Here is a 22,345-nt window from a genome sequence, read left to right as displayed (position 1 = left end):
ATGGTATAGATACCGAGGAACTTAAAGGGATTAACCTTGTCGTCATATTTATCCGGCAAGTCTGGCTTGAAGCTTCGTGAAGAGGGCCGGCAAACTTGCCGCAGCTCATAAGTAAACGCTGGACAACCAGTGTCATACGCCAAGGCTCCAGGATGCTTTGGCGCTGGCCTGTTCATTTCTGGTACAGCACGCGCGTCAGATTGGTGGCGAGCCTCTCGGTGTCGCTCAATCCGAACGTGTGCGTCCTCTCCTTGCTGATTCTGCAAGACATGACGCTGGTCCTCCTGGCTTCAGGGATCGGATGAGTCCATAGATACCTCATCATGAACATCTGTGCACCGGTCTTGACGCGACGTGTGCTACCGAGACTGCACCGTGGGTGCCCCCATTTGCATTGGTCCTCCGGTGCGCTCTCTAGTCTCCCTTGCAGGTCCCGTCCGTGGTTGCCGAGAAGGCTCCCCTTGATGTGTGTTATTGCCGCTGGCAAAGGCAATTAATCTCTGGATAGTGGCACACCAGTCGCCCATCTGTAGAGCCGTCGGAGGGGATTTTGAGCAGCAATCGTGCTTGCGCCATGGCTTCTGCTATGGTACACGGCATGTACGGTGTCGAGGCATGAGACAACTCACGACTCCTGGCAGGGCCAGGAGGAACTCTATCTCACCCCTGCGATGGTACAACATGACCACAAGGGGTATGGGATGGTTATCTACTCCTAGTAGAACCAAGTGGAGCTCCATCTTTGTCCCGTGGTGGATCTTGCGAATCAACAGAAGTGCGGCCCATGGGTTGGCCATGACCGTCCTTGGAGCGCACCTCCGATGTGCGCTCACGGTGGTGACCTGGATCTTGGGAATGACGACGCGGCGGGTCGCGCTCGCCGCCTGGACGAGGAGGGTCTTGCTTCTCCTGCGGCTGCTTCGGCGCGTCTTTTGTTGTTCTGCCTTTCGAGGTTGCCTTATTGCTAATGCTCGCCGCTCTTGTCTCACTGCCGGTCCGATGACTTGGGTCGCCAGAACGACGAGGAAGCATGGCTCCCCCATCACTAGTACGGGAATATGAAGTTTCGCCACCTCCAACCACCTCTCTAGTATGCGCCTGGGACGGAGCCTTGGAAGTGGACGGAGCAGCAGCGCCCTTGGCGGCCTTCTTAGGCACCATGAGCGAAGATGGTGAAGACGATGACGCTGCTGACGCGGCTGATGCAGATTCACGTGCGTGAATCCCCTGCCTGGTGCGACAATGATGTCGGCGTATGACAATCTATGGGCCTAGAGGTCCTTCTATGTTCAGCTAGGGCTCGCAACACACAAAGAGCAGCAACAACCATGGAGCGCACCGTTAGTTTACCCAGGTTCGGACCGCTGTGAAGCGTAAAACCCTACTCCTGCTTTGGTGGATTGTGAGTGGAAATGCCCAAGTTACAAAGAGCAAGACCTTGCGGGCAAGGAGCTCGGGAGGTGCAGCTAGCTAATGCAATTGGGCAGGGTGTCAACCTTTGCAAACGTAGCCATGGGCCTCCTTTTATAGATAAAAGGGACTACCATAGTGGCAAAATGGTAATTACAGAGGGTGCATAGTGGCTACAGTGCTATCATACCTAACCATAACGGTGTAGGACAAGAGCATTAAATACGCCATTAGGTATCAAGATGGGGTGAATGCTGGCAAGGGAGCGCTGCTCCACCTGTGCCGTCAGCCCAGCTACCTTCTATTATTGTGACACGTGTTCTGGACATGTGTCAATAAAGTTGATATTGAGGCGGCGAACTGCCACGTGCCCCAACAAGCTTCACCTACTTGCCTGCCCGCTCGCCACCCAATGGCAATCTTCTGACATGCCACCGAGCTGGAGCGATGGAGGGAGCTTTCCGGCTTCGCGTTGCCGGCTCGAGTCTTGCCGACTTGGAGCTTGCCGGCTTTCTAGTACTTCTCGATGACCTGCCTCAAGGTATTCTTCATGGTTTTTATCTACCAAGTATTTGAGTACTTGGAATAAGCTCATCTTCCGCCAAGCCCTTTCTGGCGAGGAGGCTACTATTGTCTGTGCATAGTCAGGGGTATCAAAGACCCATTTTCAATACAACGACACCAAGGAGTATACCAATGCTCAAAAGAAGAGACCTAGGAAGTTTTCTGAGTTTGCTGCTCCTAAGAAAGGCTTGACCACTTCAAATCCAACTCCAAGTGGTTCCAAGCATGGTCAAGGAAAATCAATGGCCAAGGTGGCTGGCAAGTAGAGAGAGAGAGAGAGAGAAGAGGACCGTTCATGTTGTTGGCAGGCCTACCTCTTTGTATGAGAATCTAGAGGAGAGAGAGAGGAATCAGTGATACGTCCATTTTGCATCATGTTTTCTTACTGTTATTTATAATGTTTCTATCCATAATAATGCTTTTTGGAGTAATTCTAATGCCTTTTCTCTCATAATTTGCAAGGTACACACCAAGAGGGAGAATTCCGGCAGCTGGAAATCTGGACCTGAAAAAGCTACGTCAGGCCACCTATTCTGCACAACTCCAAATGATCTGAAACTTCACGAAGATTTTTTATGGATTATTTAATAAATACTGGAGCCAATAAACACCAGAGGGGGGCACCAGGTGGGCACAACCCACCTGGGCGCGCCAGGCCCCCCAGGCGCGCCCTGGTGGGTTGTGGCCTCCTCGGCCCACATCCGGTGCCCATCTTCTAGTATGTAAGTCAATTTAACCTAGAAAAAATAAGGAGAAGACTTTCGGGGCGGAGCGCCTCCGTCTCGAGGCGGAACTTGGGCAGGAGCACTTTTGCCCTCCGGCAGAGCGATTCTGCCGGGGGAACTTCCCTCCCGGAGGGGGGAATCATCGTCATCATCATCACCAACAACTCTCCCATATTGGGGAGGGCAATCTCCATCAACATCTTCACCAGCACCGTCTCATCTCAAACCCTAGTTCATCTCTTGTATTCAATCTTGTTACCGGAACTATAGATTGTTGCTAGGGGGTGACTAGTAGTGTTGATTACATCTTGTAGTTGATTACTATATGGTTTATTTGGTGGAAGATTATATGTTCAGATCCATGATGCTATTTAATACTCCTCTGATCATGAGCATGTTCATTATTTGTGAGTAGTTACTTTTGTTCTTGAGGTCACGGGATAAATCATGTTGCAAGTAATCATGTGAATTTGATATGTGTTCGATATTTTGATGGTATGTATGTTGTGATTCCCTTAGTGGTATCATGTGAACGTCGACTACATGGCACTTCACCATATTTGGGATTAAGTGAATGCATTGTGGAGTAGTAAATATATGGTGGGTTGCGAGAGTGACAGAAGCTTAAACCCCAGTTTATGCACTATTCCGTAAGGGACCGATTGGACCCAAAAGTTTAATGCTATGGTTAGAATTTATTCTTAATACTTTTCTCGTAGTTGCGGATGCTTGCGGGAGGGTTAATCATAAGTAGGAGGTTTTTTCAAGTAAGAACAGCACCTAAGCACCGGTCCACCCACATATCAAATTATCAAAGTAGCGAACACGAATTAAACCAACATGATGAAAGTGACTAGATGAAATTCCCGTGTACCCTCAAGAACGCTTTGCTTATCATAAGAGACCATTTGGCAAGAACGCTTTGCTTATCATAAGAGACCATTTGGCCTGCCCTTTGCCTCAAAAGGATTGGGCTACCTTGCTGCATACTTATTGCTATTATCGTTACTTGCTCGTTACAAATTATCTTGCTATCAAACTACTCGCTACTTACCGTTTTAGCACTTGCAGACATTACCTTACTGAAAACTACTTGTCATTTCCTTCTGCTCCTCGTTGGGTTTGACACTCTTACTTATCGAAAAGAGCTACAATTGATCCCCTATACTTGTGGGTCATCAACCAGCTGTAGATGCACCCCCTCCCAAGCAAAGAAAGCTCATGGCTGATACAATGCCCGAGAAGGCAGCCACCACATCAAATCCCAAGACAGCAGCTGCCCCCAAGCCCAAGGGCAAGACAACTAGGAACATTTCTGTTGTTGAGAAGAACCGGGCCCAGTGCCTGAGAGAGTTGATGTGATAATGATGATGGAGCTATAGTGCTCAAGAAGCTCAGACCAAGATTGCCAGAACATGATGATTCACATCCAGTGGCAGAGAATATGAAGGAAACAAAAGACAAGGGGCTGAGGAGATGGAGAGAGTCAAACCCCTACTCTCTCAGGACAAGGGGCCGGCCCTTCTTTAAAAGGTTGGTAAGGGGCCTACTGATCACCCCATAACCTTGGATGAACCTCCTGTAGTAACCTGACAGCCCCAAGAAAGCTCTCACTTGCTTCACAGACTGAGGAACTGGCCATTGTTGCAAAACTTCATTTTTATTTATTTATATGTGGCTACTCCATCTTTACCAATATTGCCCAAGATATTCCAGATTTTGTTGAGCAAACGATCACTTGTTGTAATTGATGTAGAGCTGATTCTACTGCAAAATCTGAAATACTTGATGTAAATGCTCAATGTGTTCAGCAAGAGTGTGAGTGAACACCAGCATGTCATCCACAAATACCAACACTACCTTCCTGTTTAAAGGTTTGAAGATAAAGTTCATGGTGGACTGAAAAGTGCCAGGAGAAAAGGGAAGTCCAAATGGCATAACCTTCAATTCATAATGTCCATTATGAATTCTAAATGTTGTTTTAGCTTCTTCACCAGGGGCCATTCTAATATGATGATACCCTGACTTCAAGTCTGTAACATCCCAAAATTCTAAATTTTGGAATGTTATAATAAATAGATAGTTTCGATTGATTGTTGTGTGATTCATTGACTGAAAGTGGGTGAATTCAAAACTTTTTGAAAGTTAAATGAGAGGGAATAAAAGGACTTTCCCAAGATTTCACCTTGCATTCGTGATCTCCGGGAATTCAAATTATTTTCACCACAAAACCCTGGAGAGAAGATGACATGACTTCTTCCATTTAAATAAATGAAAAGGGTTTTTGAAAATATTTGAATTTCATTGGGAAATATTTCAAATTCAGAAACTTCAAACAACTCAATGATTTTCATGAGAGAAGATAAAATGACTTCTTCAAAACATATGAAATATGAGTTGGGGGTTTAAAAGGATCAAATTCAAAGTCCTTTTGAAATTATTTTCAATTTGGAGTTATTTGGGTTTTATTCAAATTATTTTTCTCCAAAATAAAAATATATGGAAAATAGGGTAACATGATTCCCTACATCGGAAAATTGGAGAGAAATAAGTTTGAATTTATTTTGGTATTTTTAAAATGATTTTTACTGGATTTTATTAGAGCAGTAGCACTGTTTGATATATTTAATTTTTTGTTGATTTTATTTGACTCTAGAAAAATGTTCATGTCGTAGAGAATCTTTTTCTGAAATTTTGATATATTATATTCCTATATAATATTTTTATTTATTTTGGTTTTGATTGTCTGAAAAAATGTCTGTTTTAAAAAAAACTTCTTTTCTCCCGCCGACTGGGCCGGCCCAGCTCCCAGGCCAGGCCACGGCCCAGTGCCAGCCGAAGCCCAGCCGCCCCCGAAGTCGCTCCGCTCCGCTCGCCCGCTCGCGCCTGCGATCGGCCGCTGCCTCGCTCGGCCACCGACAGGTGGGACCCACCTGTCGGGTTCGTCCCCGACCTCTCGCCGGAGTCCCGCACGCGCACGCTCCGCCGGCCGACGCCGTGCTCGACCCGGACGCCTCCGCACCGCCTTGCCCCCTCACCCACGCATCACCCCCGCCCCCTCCTATAAAACCCGAGGCCCCAGGCCCCGTCTCTCCTCCTCCTCGCATCTCGCCGCGCTCGCCGGAAGCCGCCTCTCCGACGAGATCCACCACCGCCGCCCGCTCCACTCTGTCGCCCTCGACCGCTGCCGTCACCACCGCCGCATCGCGCCTCGCCTCCCCGTGCCTCCGCCCGACGCCGCAATACACCGGGGCAGCCGCCCCGCTCGCACCCGAGCCGCCCGCCGCCCTCTTCTCTGACGCCGACGACCGCGCCGCCGCGGTAAGCCCCGGGCTCCCCTCGTCCGTTAGATCGAAGACCAACGGCTCAGATTAGATCTAGGTTTTGTTTTTTTTCTTTTCAAACCTTTTTTTTCTAATGTGTGAACGTTCGCTCGATAAGCTCTGTAACGTTCAGCTTCAGCCAGTAAAAGTTTGACACGTGTCCAGGGATCAATTTGTAGCTGTTTTTATTTACAGTTTAGCCCCTGATTTTTAAAACGGCTACAACTTTTTGCTCGTTTATCCAAATCCAACGAAACCAACGCCCACTTCTTCGTTATGATCTCCTCTATCCAGTAAAACAACTTCAACATATTTTTGAAAGTTTAAAATTTGAATTCAAACAGATTTGAATTTGAACTCCTTTTGTTCATAACTTGAGTCTTATAACTCCGATTTAATTGATTCTTTTTGCAAATCGAAGCTCTTGACCTAAACTTTATGATAAGGCCAAATTCACTTAATTTTGGTACTGTTTGAAATTGCTTTACGTTACAAGAGTTATTTGCTTGATTTTGATGCTTTCCGGATTGTCTTCTTCGTTCTTTCCGATCTTTTGAGTGATTGCTTATGTGTGGATTACTATTGCTTGCTTACGATAGATTGACCGGAGTGTGACGAGTAGAACTATCAGGAGTTATGAGTGCGAATCATCTTCATCAACAGTACAAGGCAAGTTCACACTTTGATCATATCCCTTTCATACCCAGTTTTTATGCATTAGTTTTAACCCTCAAACATTGCATGAGTAGGATTGATAACATGTGGGTATTAGGAAGTAGTTGATGAGGTAGGAACCTATTGACTTGCATTCAACCCCTGTGAGTTACTACGTTATGCTTATACTGCTATGCTATGCTCGTAGACGTGGATTGGGTTTGAGTGTATCCGTGACAGATGTGAGATTATTATTTAATGGTTAACTTAAGGTGGCTACTTTAATACATATCTGGGTGGAATGGTTGGGGCACCCTGGAGCACCCAGTGGTTTGCCCGGGCACCTGGAGAACCCAGTGCTTGCCCAAGGGGATCCCGGAGGACCCGTGTGATCACCCTATGGAATGCCAACCAGGCTCAAAGGGATCATAAGATTATTCATGCTAGAAACTTCCGTGTGCAGCCACAAGCCATTATGGGCTCTAGCATAGTTGAGTAAGTTGCGTGAGCTCTTGAAGAGGTGGACTAGCAGATGTAGGGGGATTGTAGGTGTAACGGTCTGCCCGGAGTAGAGAGTAAATGCTTCTGAAAGATTGTGTATCGGTCATCCGTTTCTCAAACACCATATAGTGCGAGAAATCCAACGGAGGAGATCGAGTCTTGTGGGGAAAAGTGCGCAAACCTCTGCAGAGTGTACAAACTAATCATGGTTAGCCGTGTCCCCGGTTATGGACAATCTTGAGTCTCTCGTACTTGGATTATCATATTGATCTCATCACGTTACTTTAATTAATTTGTTGGGTTGTTAATGATTATTATTTTGGGATTGAATTGGAGGAACCTTCTCAATATTTGTCAACCAACTTTGTAGTTAAATAAAATATATTCCTTTGCAGTAGGGAAAAATTGGTTTTTCGCAAAAACATTATAACCATAGAGCTTTTCCACCAGCCATATATGCATGTAGTGATAGTTATTATTCATCATTATCCTATGGTGTGAATTTGCCAGTACATTCAATGTACTGACCCTTTGTGGCTGCAACGTCTCATGTTGCAGGATTTCTTACGACGAGTAAGTGATACGTTAGGGTTACGATTTCTACACTCAACTTTGCCGTTGGTGTTGATGGGAATCCACAACCTTGTCGTTACTTCCGCTATTTGGATTGAGGTAATAGTATTTATGTTATTTATACATGTGATTTACCTCTGTTATAAATCCTCGAGTACTGTGTGTGTCAGCATACCGATTCATGGATGACACTTAAGCACAGAGACTTGACCATCTGAGGTCGGGTCACTACAAGATGGTATCAGAGCACATGTTGACTGTAGGACGTGACCCCTAGAAACTGGCAAGCCCATAGGAAAGATTTTCTCTACAAACTTTATTTTCAAAAAGATCTTTTACCTCTCTTCTCTTCTAAGCTTATTCAAATATTCCCTTTTAGTGAGACCATACCCCTTTTCCCTTTTGACCACTCGAAGATTCGACGGAGGAGAGCACTTCAAGAAGTACAAGATATCGGACAATAGAGACCACTTCGGAATGAAGAGGATTTTACCATGCATTATGATAATGGAAACTACAACGGTTGAAGACTCCGAAGACTAAGAGAATTTTAAGGCTCTGGAGAATTTCCAGATTTGTATGACCTAGGAAGGCTACCTTTATGGAACTTGGCAGACTATTGAAACTGTCAATACCCGAGATCAAGGTGTATCGGAGAAAGACCGAAACATGAAGAATTAGAACTCAAAGTTTTGTCAAGAAAACCCTAAGGCAGGAGATATCAACTATGGAATGATAGCTCATGGAAATGACAAGAGCAGAAACACGGCTATCCATGGTGTTATCTCCTGCTTATGCTATTGTCACCATGCTGAGTTAAGCATGCATTTCTTCGGAAGGATTGGATGGTAGAAGGCTGATGGAGCATCTATCAGCAAAGGATACAATTTTGACCTTAGCTGGTGTATCGCCAGAATCTGGAGTATTACATCAAGAATAAGATGGACATGCAGGAAGCTATTTTAGACAAGGAAGCATTTCGTGAAGAAGTCAGGACCCAGAAGCTGAAAGTAGCCAAGCTGGAGAGCAAAACCTCGAGATATCGGAGATTCATCAAGAACTGAAGGACAGTAGGATCATGGTTCATGCCAAGGAGGTTGAAACCCAGAAGTTTGGAATGCAGCTCCAAAATATTAAAGGATGTCACGAGAGACTTCGCGTCAACAGAGATGATCTGGCAAAAGAACTTGAGAAAGACAAGCACGATCGGAAGAAGCCATCGGAGACATGAACAAGACTTGAAGAGTTTGGCGATGTTGAAGATTTATTGACCTTAGAAGACCAAACCCCTGTTATATACTTACGTTAGATGCGACGTTTGTGGGCTGTCATTTGTTTGTTGTTCTTTCGACAGCCACAAATAAAATCTGTCTTTTCAAAACTATTGTTTGCATTGTGTGTATCCCTCCCTATCTCTCTCATCTCACCCCAAACCCATGGACCCAATAGAGGATGAATTGTCGTGGTATTCTCACGGGGGGTGTGAATCGACAGATGCCACAAGGGCTTTGTGTGAGGGTAAGACTGCTGCTGATAGGACCGGGAGCGGGTATGCGAGTAGCACGCGCTAGTTTACCCAGGTTCGGCGCTCTCCGGAGAGATAATACCCCTACTCCTGCATGTCTGAGCATATATATCTGGGGTGTACATCGGGCAGTACAAAGTGCTCCTAGAGCTGTATCTGGGGGCAGTGCCATGGGCATCTGGCTCCGTATATGCATGCACCAGGCATGCTTTAGTGGCCGGCTATGAGCATGGCCGTATGTGGTGCTTGGGCATGCATGCCCGTGGGAATGGATGGATGGATGGCTAGCTAGCTCTCTTGCTAGCTAGCTTGCTTGTTGTGTACGTGAGTCCATCCATGGATGGATGGATGTGTGTCTCCTTTTATAGGAGAGGGTAGCTTAGTATGTAAGCTAGCTAGTGGGCATGGGTAAGGCATGGTGCATGTCATGCTTGTCCCCTGGGTCACTTCATAAATAGTGCCAGGGGACAAGTGACACTATACATGATGGCGTTGCGGTACGGTTGTCTTGTCCGCAGTATGGCCGTCTCGTCGGGGTCTTGTCGATGCCGGGTCGGACTGCAGTCGGCAGCCGGCCGGGTGGAGCACTTGGACGGGGAGCCGGCAGGAGCGGCCGGGCAGTCGGACTGAGGGGCTTTGCTAGCCCCGATGTCTTGAAATATTGTCTTGCCGTCTTCGGGATACCCGTGTCCGATTACTCCGAAAGTAGCCCCCAAGCCTCCGGGCAACTTGGCAAAGTCGGGCGGAGGTTTTTTCGCGAGTGTTCATGGAAATGATCATGCAAAAGACAAAGTTAGTCCATGCAGATATATCAAATGATTGCTTTTTAGCACTGCAAGTTTTATGCGGAGGGTGCCGACTCGGTTTCGTCCGAGCCCCCTTCAATCTTTTTCATGTTCCCTCCGCTCTTTGGCTTGTGCTCTCGCTTGCCGGACAGCCGCTCTGCGGTCTGTGGCTGAGAGTGGGCCGCGGAGTGGAGTGTACAATGCTCAGACTCTGGGAGCGAATTTAACCGAGTAGATACTCATAAAGAAAACGGTCGGGTCGCCCGAAGCGTTTTTCTTCCCGGACGTTTTTCGCGTGGGTGGCCTTCAGCTTTCACTCTTGCCAGTCGGACAGCCGCTCTGCGGTCTGTGACTAAGAGTGGGCTTTTCATACCGCGCACGCTACTAAGCCGTCTGCGGGAACTAACGTCTCAGGCCAAGTGGCCAGCCCCCGGGCCAACTCTGGCTGGCGCCGGGGCGAACAGTGATGCAACTGTAATGAAATGCGGAGATAGCCCCCGAGCATCGCTCGAGGTTATCCGTGCTCTCGCGGTGAAAAAATCTGCGGGTGAGGAGCTCACATTGGTTTTCGTGTAGCCGAGGCGGAGTTTGCCGAAGAGAGCCGGCGCACCCGCTGGGTGTAGCCTTCGAGCCCCCGATCGCTCGAAGGAGGGTCCCGGCCGGTCAGGCTCGACCGGCCAGGCGGCGAGGCGTTTTGCAGCGCCCTTTTTCTTCTTCTGCCGGCTGCTGGCAACCGGACAAAACTCTTCTCTTGTCTCCGTGGGGGCGCGCCAGCGCACCCACTGGGTGTAGCCCCCGAGATTTGGGCCGACTGCTGAGCAGTCGGGCCGGATCTTCCGGCAACGACTTTGTCTTCTTTCCTCGCGGGGGCGCGTCAGCGCACCCGCTGGGTGTAGCCCCCGAGATTCGGGCCGACTGCTGAGCAGTCGGGCCGGATCTCCCGGCGACTACTTTGTCTTCTCTCCTCGCGGGGGCGCGCCAGCGCACCCGCTGGGTGTAGCCCCCGAGATTCGGGCCGACTGCTGAGCAGTCGGGCCGGATCTCCCGACGACTACTCTGTCTTCTCTCCTCGCGGGGGCGCGTCATCGCACCCGCCGGGTGTAGCCCCCGAGATTCGGGCCGAGGTTCGACCAGCCAGGCGTCGAGGCGGACCGGCAGGCCAGGTCGCGTCCGGCCGTCCGAGTGACGAAGCAGGCGGATGGATAGACGGAGTTTTCCCTTTTCTTTGTCCCAGCCGACCTCTTTCTTTCCTTCTCTCTTCTTCTTCTTTTTTTTTGGCCGGCTTGACTTTTCTCTATTTTACCAGTCGGCAGGGGCGGGTCAGCCGGCCCCCTCTCTGCCTTCTAGGCAGCTGGCCAGCGAAGGCCACGGCCAAGGCGGGAAGCGGCCGGCGCAGGCGCGAGCCGGTGCGGGACGCAGCCGGCCTCCGACGGGCATGGCGCAGCCGGCCATGGGGCGCACAGGCAGAGGGGGCCGCGAGGCGGGGCAGGCGCCGAGGCGCGGACGAAACCAAGCCGGAGGCGGGGGCGCTCGGGCCGGAGGTCGGAGGCGCGGGGCGGCGAGTCCGGCCGGCCGCGGGGGCGCGTGTGGAGCCGGCCGTCCGGGTAGGCGAGTCGGCCGGCCGCGGGGGCGCGGGCGGAGCCGGCCGTCCGGGGAGGCGAGTCGGCCGGCAGCAGGCCGGCCGGGTGGCGGGCGGAGCCGGCTGTCCGGGGAGGCGAGTCGGCCGGCCGCGGGGGCGCGGGCGGAGCCGGCCGTCCGAGGAGGCGAGTCGGCCGGCAGCAAGCCGACCGGGTGGCGGGCGGAGCCGGCTGTCCGGGGAGGCGAGTCGGCCGGCCGCGGGGGCGCGGGCGGAGTCGACCGCAGGCGGGCGCGGCGACTTCGGGAGCCGGCCGAGGCGAGCAGGCGGTCGTGGGCGGAGGCGGAGTCGGCCACCGGCGGGCGCGGCGACTCGGCGGGGCAGACGCGTGGGCGGAGGCGGAGTCGGCCACCGGCGGGCGCGGCGATTCGGCGGGGCAGACGCGTGGGCGCGTTGACCCGGCAGGGGCCCGCGGGGCAGAGCGGGAGTTGGCGCGGGCGGACGGCGAGGAGATGGCGAGTCGGCGGGCGCGCCGGGGCCAAGCGGTGCGGGCGCGGGGCAAGCCGGGCAAGGCCAGCGCGCGGAGGCGGCCAAGGGGCGGGGCGGAGGGGCCGCGACGATTCGGCGCGCAGGGGAGTCGGCCGCGGAGGGCTTGGGCATGGCCCGTCGGGGGCGCTCGTGCGGAGGTGTGGAGCCGGCTGGCAGTCTTGCGGGGAGGGAGGCGACCGCGGCGACCCGGCGCGCAGGGCAGTCGGCCGCGGAGGGCTCGGGCGTGGCCCGTCGGGGGCGCTCGCGCGGAGTCGGCGCCGGCCAGGAGGTGGATGGGCCGGGCGGCAGCCGGCGGTTGAGGCCACGGGGGCGCGCGTAGGCGGAGGAGCTCGGGCGTGGTGACCTGCATCAGCACGGGCGGGGGCTCGCGCACGGGAGGCAAGTCGCGGAGGAGCTGGCGGCCCGCTCGAACAGAAGCTGCAGCCAGCGCCTGTACGGAGGGGAGCCAGTTGGCCGGAGCGAGGCGCCGTGATGAAGCATGCGCGCAGCCACAGACGTAGCAGCGCGGAGCCGGGGTCAAGCTAGGCCCCGCGCGCGGCGCGCGCGCGGACGGACATCCGGCGTCGCATTGGTGATGATGACGAAGGCGGCGGGGCCGACGACGAGGACGCGCCGTCCCGCGCGGCCGCTCCGGGGGCGGGTCGAAGTCGAGCCCCCGAGCGCTACCGGAGAGACGGCGCGACGCCGCGGCGGTGATGGCGAAGATGGTCCCGACGGCGAGGACGCGCCGCCCCTCGCGGCCATTCCGAGGGCGTGTCGATATCGAGCCCTCGACCGCTATTGGAGGGACGGCGCGACGCCGCGGTGATGATGACGAAGATGGTCCCGCCCGGACTGCGAAACCAGTAGCAGCGCGGTAGCATAGTACCGCCCCACGGTGGGCGCCAACTGTCGTGGTATTCTCACGGGGGGGTGTGAATCGACAGATGCCACAAGGGCTTTGTGTGAGGGTAAGACTGCTGCTGATAGGACCGGGAGCGGGTATGCGAATAGCACGCGCTAGTTTACCCAGGTTCGGGGCTCTCCGGAGAGATAATACCCCTACTCCTGCATGTCTGAGCATATATATCTGGGGTGTACATCGGGCAGTACAAAATGCTCCTAGAGCTGTATCTGGGGGCAGTGCCATGGGCATCTGGCTCCGTATATGCATGCACCAGGCATGCTTTAGTGGCCGGCTATGAGCATGGCCGTATGTGGTGCTTGGGCATGCATGCCCGTGGGAATGGATGGATGGATGGCTAGCTAGCTCTCTTGCTAGCTAGCTTGCTTGTTGTGTACGTGAGTCCATCCATGGATGGATGGATGTGTGTCTCCTTTTATAGGAGAGGGTAGCTTAGTATGTAAGCTAGCTAGTGGGCATGGGTAAGGCATGGTGCATGTCATGCTTGTCCCCTGGGTCACTTCATAAATAGTGCCAGGGGACAAGTGACACTATACATGATGGCGTTGCGGTACGGTTGTCTTGTCCGCAGTATGGCCGTCTCGTCGGGGTCTTGTCGATGCCGGGTCGGACTGCAGTCGGCAGCCGGCCGGGTGGAGCAGTTGGACGGGGAGCCGGCAGGAGCGGCCGGGCAGTCGGACTGAGGGGCTTTGCTAGCCCCGATGTCTTGAAATATGGTCTTGCCGTCTTCGGGATACCCGTGTCCGATTACTCCGACATGAATGGAGATGAGCTTGTATTTTCTGGACCGATGAGTCAATTGGAGACGGACCGATGGATTCAGAACATGGAGGATCACATGGAGAATAACCCTATAGCCAGAAAGGATATGGCCCGGCATGCTCTTCAGTGTTTTGAAAGAGGTGCTGCTACTTGGTGGAGGATGTACCAAACCATTAATGGATGGCAAGGAGTAACCACTTGGAAAGAATTCAAGTTGACTTTGCCAAGGTCTCGGTTTGTGTCCCAAAAATTGAAGCCTTATGGAAAGGATATGAAGGAACCTTGCGCATGCAAGCTCTGTGGGGAAATAGGACACAACCATAAAGAACACAAGGATGAATGCCCTAATTGTGAAGGAAGTCACCCAGCTGAAGAATGCCCAACTAGGCAGATTACTTGTTTCTTGTGTGAAGGGACTACCCACTACCCTGCTCAGTGTCACATTTACCCCATGGATCGAAAAACCATCCAGCAGAAGAAAGAAGCAATGAAAGGAGCCCTTGTGGAAATTTTAGAAGAACCTACGATGAAGAAAGAGGTGAAGGACACACCTAAAGAAGAACCAACCAAACCCTGCACCAAGTCATGCTATTCATGTGGAGAAGAAGGACACATCTCCCAGAATTGTATGAATGGGGATCTAGTAGGATTCCCGACAGAGGAAGTAGAGTATGACCCACATGAAATAGAAGCCCTGATTGGAACCGAAAAGTCCAGAAAGAGAAATAGATTGGATTCCAGGAAGGACCTGAGTCATATCACCTGTTTCAGGTGCAAGGAGTCAGGGCACTACTTCAGCAGTTGCCCAAAAAGAAAGCCAAGGACCCAAGGAGGCTATATAATCACAAGGAAACCTCGAGACTTGTCAGAAGTAATATGTTTCTGCTGTAATGAAGTAGGGCACCTTGCCAGAGATTGTCCCAAGGAGAAGGAGACTTGTGATAATTAGTTGTGTCTGTGAGAAATAAGGTAGTAGTAGTAGTAGAAGTAGTGGGAACAACTCTTTTGTATTGAGGTGTTCAATTGAGGCATGTAATGGAAAAGCAAGAGATTGTAATCGTTGGAGAATTAATAAAGTTAGCATCGTGGTACTGATTGGATTTTATGAGTTGTTACTCTATGAAGAAAGATTTTGACCATTTTCGAGGATATGAGAAATATGGTCTATGGAAGACTTTGTGCATTTCAAGGGTGGTAGTACCCTGTGAGGACACTTGACCCTTGGAAAAGATAATGATATTCCACGAAGTGGATTTCGGACAAAATAAGTATGAGTTTTGTCTCGATATGTGGGATACCCCAAGAGTATGAAGGGATGAAGTACTATTGGATATAAAGGAGGTTGAATGTTGGTAATATGGAGCAATAGTAACCCCATGATGAGTCTGAGTAACCACGTCTTAGTTTGGTACCAATAGAAGGAAGGGAGATAGTACAATTGGATGGATTTTAAGAATGCTAGGAAGCTGGATGTTGGAATAATGATCAGTTGCCCCGATGATGAGTTCAAGGTTTACAAGTGATGAGGTGGGCCATAACCCACAGGCCCCAGGACTTGCCAAGAAGCAAGCACACTCTTGCTGAAGGAAAAACCCTGGAAGAGGATATGCCTTTATCAACAGACGATCTTATAGGAGTTACGCTAAACCTGAGAATTGTGAAGGAATGATAGATGTTTGTTTGGCTTGCAGAATCAATGGATTCATCCGAACTTGGTTCGTCGACAAGAGAAAATTCTGCAATGCTTGTGAGGATGACCGAGTGTTAGAATGCGAGATTCGCTAAACCATATACAGGGTAATGATTTGGGTGCGGGATGGATTGATCACCATACCGACTTACTCTTATTATTCGCCTTGCTATGTGGGATGGTAAATCTGAGTGACTTGCCTATAGTAGAGAGACGGCGATATTAAACCTTGTATGAACCTTAGAATGGTATAAGTATTTTTTTCCTTTGTACAAGGCAGTTGTTGCCAACCGTAGGTTATACGGTGAGGTTCAACACAGACCCATTTTCTGTAGGACAAACCATAAATTGTTGACCACCATGAGATATCGATAGTTGTTTAGTATGGACGTCAGACCTGTCAGCTAAAAAGACCCAGTCTCGGAATAACCTTACCAAGATGAAAGGACAGAAGAATTGAGGAAAAGGTTATGCCGCTACCGGAAGAGCCAGAGAAGGAATTATACTGAAAATCTGAGAAGGTCGGACACTGCCAATAATAAGGATGGAGTATACGAGTTTCGATGGAACCGTAACAATGTTTCTAAGGGTGGTAGCACCCGAGACCCCCTGTAATGATCGATGGATTTTGAGAAGACCCCAAAACCTAACCTATTTCTTTCTAGCCTCTCCGAATCTCGAGGATGAGATTCATTTTAAGGGTGGTAGATTTGTAACATGCCAAAATTCTAAATTTTAGAATGTTATAATAAATAGATAGTTTTGATTGACTGTTGTGTGATTGATTGACTGAAAGTGAGTGAATTCGAAACTTTTTAAAAGTTAAATGAGAGGGAATAAAAGGACTTTCCCAAGCTTTCACCTTGCATTCGTGATCTCCGTGAATTCAACCCTGTGATCTAAACAACCATCTTGGTTAGAGTTAGTTTAGGGTTAGTCTACAGTTAGAACTAACTCTAACTCTAACCTTGGTAGTTAGAGTATCCAAACAGGGCCGAGGAGGTCCTGGCGGCTGGCGCTGCCCATCGCATCCCCAGTCCCGGTCTTCCTTCACCGTCAACGTGCGACCGAGTACCAGCGTCTGCGCTCACTCGACGGCCAGTAGGCCTCATTCGGGTGGCGGTTTTTTCTCGTTCAACTATCACGGTTTAGTGAATTGATAGTACGTAAGATGCTGCCTCGATTACCTACTTTTATTTATGAATGGACAGCAAGTATGTACGTGCATGGACCGAAACATTTGGGATACCCTGCCTTATATCGTACGTTACCCTGCATCTTCATGGGATGTCGCGACTAGATCACCGACCTACCCGCCGCCGGAGATCACGCCCAAATCGAATCACGCGCCACCATCGAGGACGCTCCTGCTCTTGTTCTATGTAATCATTTCCTCTTGTTTAATCAAATCAAATCAAATCAATCAAAGTGCCGGCCAATTGCATTTTCTTATTGTTTCACGCGTAACTTGTTGTAGCTTAATCAGAACCAACTTCCTGCCTGCTGCTCGCACCATGTAGAGTACAGTATGAAACATGGATGGGAGAATAGTATACGCTCAACAGTGAGCGAATTGCACCATGCTCCCTAAACTAATCACCCGTCTGGCCAGGCGCCACTAGGCACCCACGTGGATGTAGGCTGCCGCCAAAGGTGCGGATGCTCCGATTTTCTGCTCATTATCATTCGCCGCGTGCGTACCCATACTACTGGTAGTAGTTCGTTTACAATGCACGATCAATTAACTGACGCACTTTATTAGTATTTTTTTTCACGGAACACTTTATTAGTAGGGTAGTATTATATACATAAAAATACAGTAGTACGTGCCAAAAATAAGTCGTACAGCCAACCCAAAAAAGTCCTACAGGCTCACGAGATTTGACACTCGAAAGAAACTGATGTCCGACTTTTTTAGGTTATATCCCCAGCTTCCCGTGACGTGAATTGATCAGCAGATCACTCTCTGGATGCAGCTGCTGTTTTGGAACTTATAGAAGGAAAGGTGACGGAGGAGAACAATGCTAAACTGGTTGCTCCCTTTTCTGAAAAGAAGATTTCAGATGCATTATTTCAGATAGGGCCATTGAAGGCCCCGGGTCCGGATGGCCTGCCGGCCCGGTTTTTTCAGCGAAATTGGGGTACACTTAAGGAAGGGGTTCTTGCAGCGGTGAAGGATTTCTTTCGCACTGGAATAATGCCAGAGGGGGTAAATTCTACTTCTATTGTTCTTATTCCTAAAACGCCTAACCCTACTAAGCTATCTGAGTACAGGCCCATCAGTTTGTGCAACGTAATTTACAAGGTTATATCCAAGTGCTTAGTTAATCGGTTGTGGCCTCTCTTGGACAACTTAATCTGCCCGGAACAGAGTGCTTTCATTCCAGGGAGGATGATCACTGATAATGCTTTGGTTGCATTTGAGTGTCTCCATTACATCAAGCAAGAGAAGGATCCTACAAAGAGTTATTGTGCTTATAAGCTAGATCTGTCCAAGCCATATGATAGAGTGGATTGGGTCTTTTTGAGGCAGGTGATGCAAAAGTTGGGTTTCTCTCATCGATGGATTGATTGGGTGATGACGTGTGTCACGTCGGTGAGATACTCTGTCAAATTTAACGGAACCCTCTTAGATTCATTTGCACCGTCGCGTGGGCTACGGCAAGGTGACCCTCTTTCACCATTCTTGTTCCTGTTTGTGGCGGATGGGTTGTCTACTATTCTGAAAAATAAGGTGGCAACGAACGAGATCACGCCGGTCAAGGTATGCAGAAGAGCTTCGGGTATATCCCATCTTTTATTTGCAGATTATACCTTATTGTTTTTTGAGGCTTCGAGTGCCGGGGCAGAAAATGTGATCAAGGCTTTGGAGATGTATAGTGCGGCCACGGGCCAAAATTTAAACTACAGCAAATGTTCATTGTTCTTTGGAGCTGCTTGTCCTGTTGCTGTCCAGGAGCAGGTACGCGGCGTCTTGAAAGTCACGAGTACGGTGTTTGAAGAGAAATATCTAGGTCTCCCGACTCCAGAGGGACGCATGTCCAAAGGGCGGTTTCAGAACCTCCAAACCAGCTTAACAAAGCGGCTCATTCAGTGGGGTGATGGCATGTTAGCACAACCGGGACGTGAGGTGCTGATTAAATCTGTTGCCCAAGCTCTTCCAACCTATATAATGGGGATTTTCAAGCTGCCCTACTCGGTGTGCGATGATCTCACAAAAATGGTGAGAAACTTTTATTGGGGGGCTGCTGAGGGCAAACGCAAAGTTCATTGGAGAGGTTGGGACCATCTCATGCAACCAAAAGATAGAGGAGGAGTTGGGTTTCGGGCTTCAGGTTATTTAACCAAGCCTTGCTGGCTCGCCAAGCCTGGCGTTTGATCTCAAAACCTGAAAGTCTTTGTGCCCAGGTGTTAAAGGCTCGATATTACCCCAATGGCAAGCTTGAGGACACGGTTTTCTCTGGGAATGCATCGTCTTCTTGGCAGGCGATCAGCCACGGTCTCGATCTTCTAAAGAGAGGACTGGTCTGGAGGGTGGGTAATGGTAGGAGCATCCGTATTTGGCGTGATAACTGGATCCCTAGGCCATATTCTTTTAGGCCGGTCTCACTGCAGGGGAGATGCCGCATTCGGTTTGTTTCAGACCTCCTGAATGCTAATGGCTCGTGGAAAATTGATTTACTACAGAGACATTTTCTGGCTGCGGATGTGTATGAGATCATGAAGATCCGAGCTTCACCTAGATTGGACGAGGACGTGATTGCATGGGGACCCGGGAAACATGGTGCCTTTTCTGTTAAATCAACGTATCAGTTCGCGTTTCAGGAAGCTCATTCAGCAGACTTGGCCTCCACCAGCTCTTCCAGCTCGGGGGGGAGAAGCTTTTGGAAAATGATTTGGAGCTGTGAGGTACCGCCGACAGTTCGAAACTTCGCTTGGAGGCTGGCGACTGACTCCTTGCCCACGTGGAAGAACAAGCACAAGATTGGACTCGAAGTGGTGAGTGCATGCCCTGTTTGTGGTATGGAGGAAGAGGATAACTATCATCCTTTTTTGAGATGCCAGCGTGGACGAGACCTCTACAGGGTAATGGGAGAACAGTGGGGGCTTCCACCTATTGAATCAATTGTTCAAACAGGTAAGGAATGGCTCCTTCATGTGATGGACACTATGGCTGATGTTGATCGATGCAAACTGCTTCTTATATTCTGGAGAAGCTGGTATGTCCGCAATGAGGTTGTCCACCACAAGCCGGCCCCACCCTTGGATGTTTCTGTGAGTTTCCTGGGAAGATATCTTGATGAACTTCTTGGTATTAAACTCAACTCAGATATGGATCCCACTAAAGGGAAGGGCTACTTGTCTTATGATAATCTGTTGGTGAAAAGAGCTTCAACTCATCAGGCAATTGTTGAACCGAAGTGGAGACCCCTTGGGCATGGGTGGGTTAAATTGAGCACTCATGGGTCGTTTGTGGATAGCGAGACGGCAGGCGCGGGTATGATTCTTCGGGATTGGAGGGGCTCGATCATTTTTTCTGCGTGCAGATCATTATACTCTTGTAGAGATGCGGTTGAAGCTGAATTGTGTGGAATTACGGAAGGTCTATCCCTGGCCATTCAAAGATCGGACCTTCCAATTGCCATTGAATCAGATTCGAGGTTGGCGGTGTCTTTGATCTCGTCTGGTGAAGTTGATCGTTCGGTTTATGCCTCATTGGTGAATGAAATTAGGCTTCTTTTACGTCTAAGACAAACTTGTATTACTCATGTCTCACGTGCTCAGAATAAAGCTAGTGATAGTTTAGCCAGGTTTGCTCGAGTAGAATGCCGGACTATGGCCTGGTTAGGTTTTGGGCCAGATGAAGTCTTGGGTTTTGCCCGTGATGATTGTAAAGACTTTACTATTTGAGTAATACAAGTGTTATCACCAAAAAAAAATGTTTTTGATCAGTCGCCGTCACCACTCACTCGCAAAACCGACCACAGCCCAACGACGATTCTGCGCAGGAAACAGAGCAGGCGGTAGATGCTCAAAAGTGACCACAGCCCGGTCGTTTGAAAAAGGTTTGAGACGCGCGGCTGTGATGCTCCAAAAAATTCGTCCTTCCTTAGGCGGATCATTCAGGCCACCATGTCATATGTATCCTTTCTTGCAAACTACTGCATCGGAAACGATGACGAGCCCAGTAGCGCCAGCACCGCCTCCGCCGTGAGGAGGTTCGAAAGGTTCGCAGACGGCGCCGACAAGTTCATACGGGTTCGTGGAGCTGGGTCCTCAAGTCATGGGCTGCTTTTGCCCCTGATAAGATCACGACATGGATCCAGAGAGTGGATAATACCCAATCTATTTTGTCCAAGGGGAGATGTAATGCCCTAAGCTGTTGTGCAAGTATGTAGCCCATGGCCTTGATCTTTATTCAGCCTTTCCATAGATTATCTAAAAAAATCAGTCTTTGCATACTCACTTGTAAGATTTTGAATCGCGCCAAGTGAAGAAGAGTTAAACAGTAGATTATCAGGACATGTCTTGTCAAATCAATTGTGCTTAGCTTTCTACGCTGCTTGACTTTACGGGAAATTTGAACCATCAAACGATTCTTTGATGCAGTATCATGTCAGATTATAAGATTAGACAGTTTGTTAACACCAAACTCTTTCATATGGTTTCTTACGTCTATTACTATAATTCTTTAATCCAGTGTACATGCCGGATCCGTGGCGCAAGGGTAGCGCGTCTGACTCCAGATCAGAAGGTTGCGTGTTCGATTCACGTCGGGTTCAATACCCCGTATTATATAAACCGGTTCTTTTTCATTCTTCTCCGACTTCTTTTTTCTTTTGAGATACTGCTTTTTGCTCTCTTTTTTAAGACAAACTGCAAAGCTTTATTAGGTCGTCACAATGTTTATAGGGACGAAATCAATGTCGTTGGGCTGGCCTAACCAAGCATGGCGGCCAACTCCAAGAGATAAAGCATAAACCCCATTTCCTCGGCCCGTGAAGTTTTTTGAACAAGACACGGAAAGCACAGCTCCAAGAGATAAAGCATACTGCTTTTTGCTCTTTTTTTTAAGACAAACTGCAAAGCTTTATTAGGTCGTCACAATGTTTATAGGGACGAAATCAATGTCATTGGGCTGGCCTAACCAAGCATGGCGGCCAACTCCAAGAGATAAAGCATAAACCCCATTTCCTCGGCCCGTGAAGTTTTTTGAACAAGACACGGAAAGCACAGCCCGAAAACCCCGATCCTCTTCCAGTCCATTTTCCCTTTTCTGCGTTTAGCTAATTCTAGGCCTTACCCTAAAAAAAACTAACTATAGGCCCTGCATTTTCCTCGGGCCATGAAAATCCTAACTTAATAATGTCTCAAAACTCAAAAAAGAAATAGTCATTTCACACAAAAAATCGCGAAGCTTTAGCGTCACCCAACCCGGTGCACCAAATATCCGCCTATGTTTCTTTTTCCTATATCCGGCGCAAGCAAAATAATGCAAGATAAATATCATCCTTTGTCCATAATGATGTTATGCAAGTATTATAATGCAGTAATAATTGAAATATAGTATTACAATTCAAACATGAAGTTTTCTAATAAAATAGTTTAAATTTGAATTTAACTTATTCAGATATATTTTTTAGTTCACCTCTCGAAGCCCCACAAATGCTCAGGCGGATATGTCGATGCATTTTGATAAGATTCTTAAACATCACCGGATTCTGCTCTGGAAGTTGGATTGAATCACACATGCACTCTAATTTCAAACCGTGGCGAACTTCATCACGCTCATCGTCCACAATT

General features: G+C 49.3%; 1 non-coding gene across 1 annotated transcript; it reads left to right on the top strand.

The window, feature by feature from the left end:
• Window positions 1-21,252: 21,252 nt before the first annotated feature.
• On the top strand, window positions 21,253-21,324 carry TRNAW-CCA (transfer RNA tryptophan (anticodon CCA)). Its single transcript has one exon. It is a non-coding gene; the product is annotated as a tRNA-Trp (tRNA).
• Window positions 21,325-22,345: the final 1,021 nt, after the last annotated feature.

Source organism: Triticum aestivum, chromosome 5D, assembly GCF_018294505.1.
Source record: "Triticum aestivum cultivar Chinese Spring chromosome 5D, IWGSC CS RefSeq v2.1, whole genome shotgun sequence".
Lineage (NCBI taxonomy): Eukaryota > Viridiplantae > Streptophyta > Magnoliopsida > Poales > Poaceae > Triticum > Triticum aestivum.
This window is presented reverse-complemented; position numbering and strand designations above follow the sequence as displayed.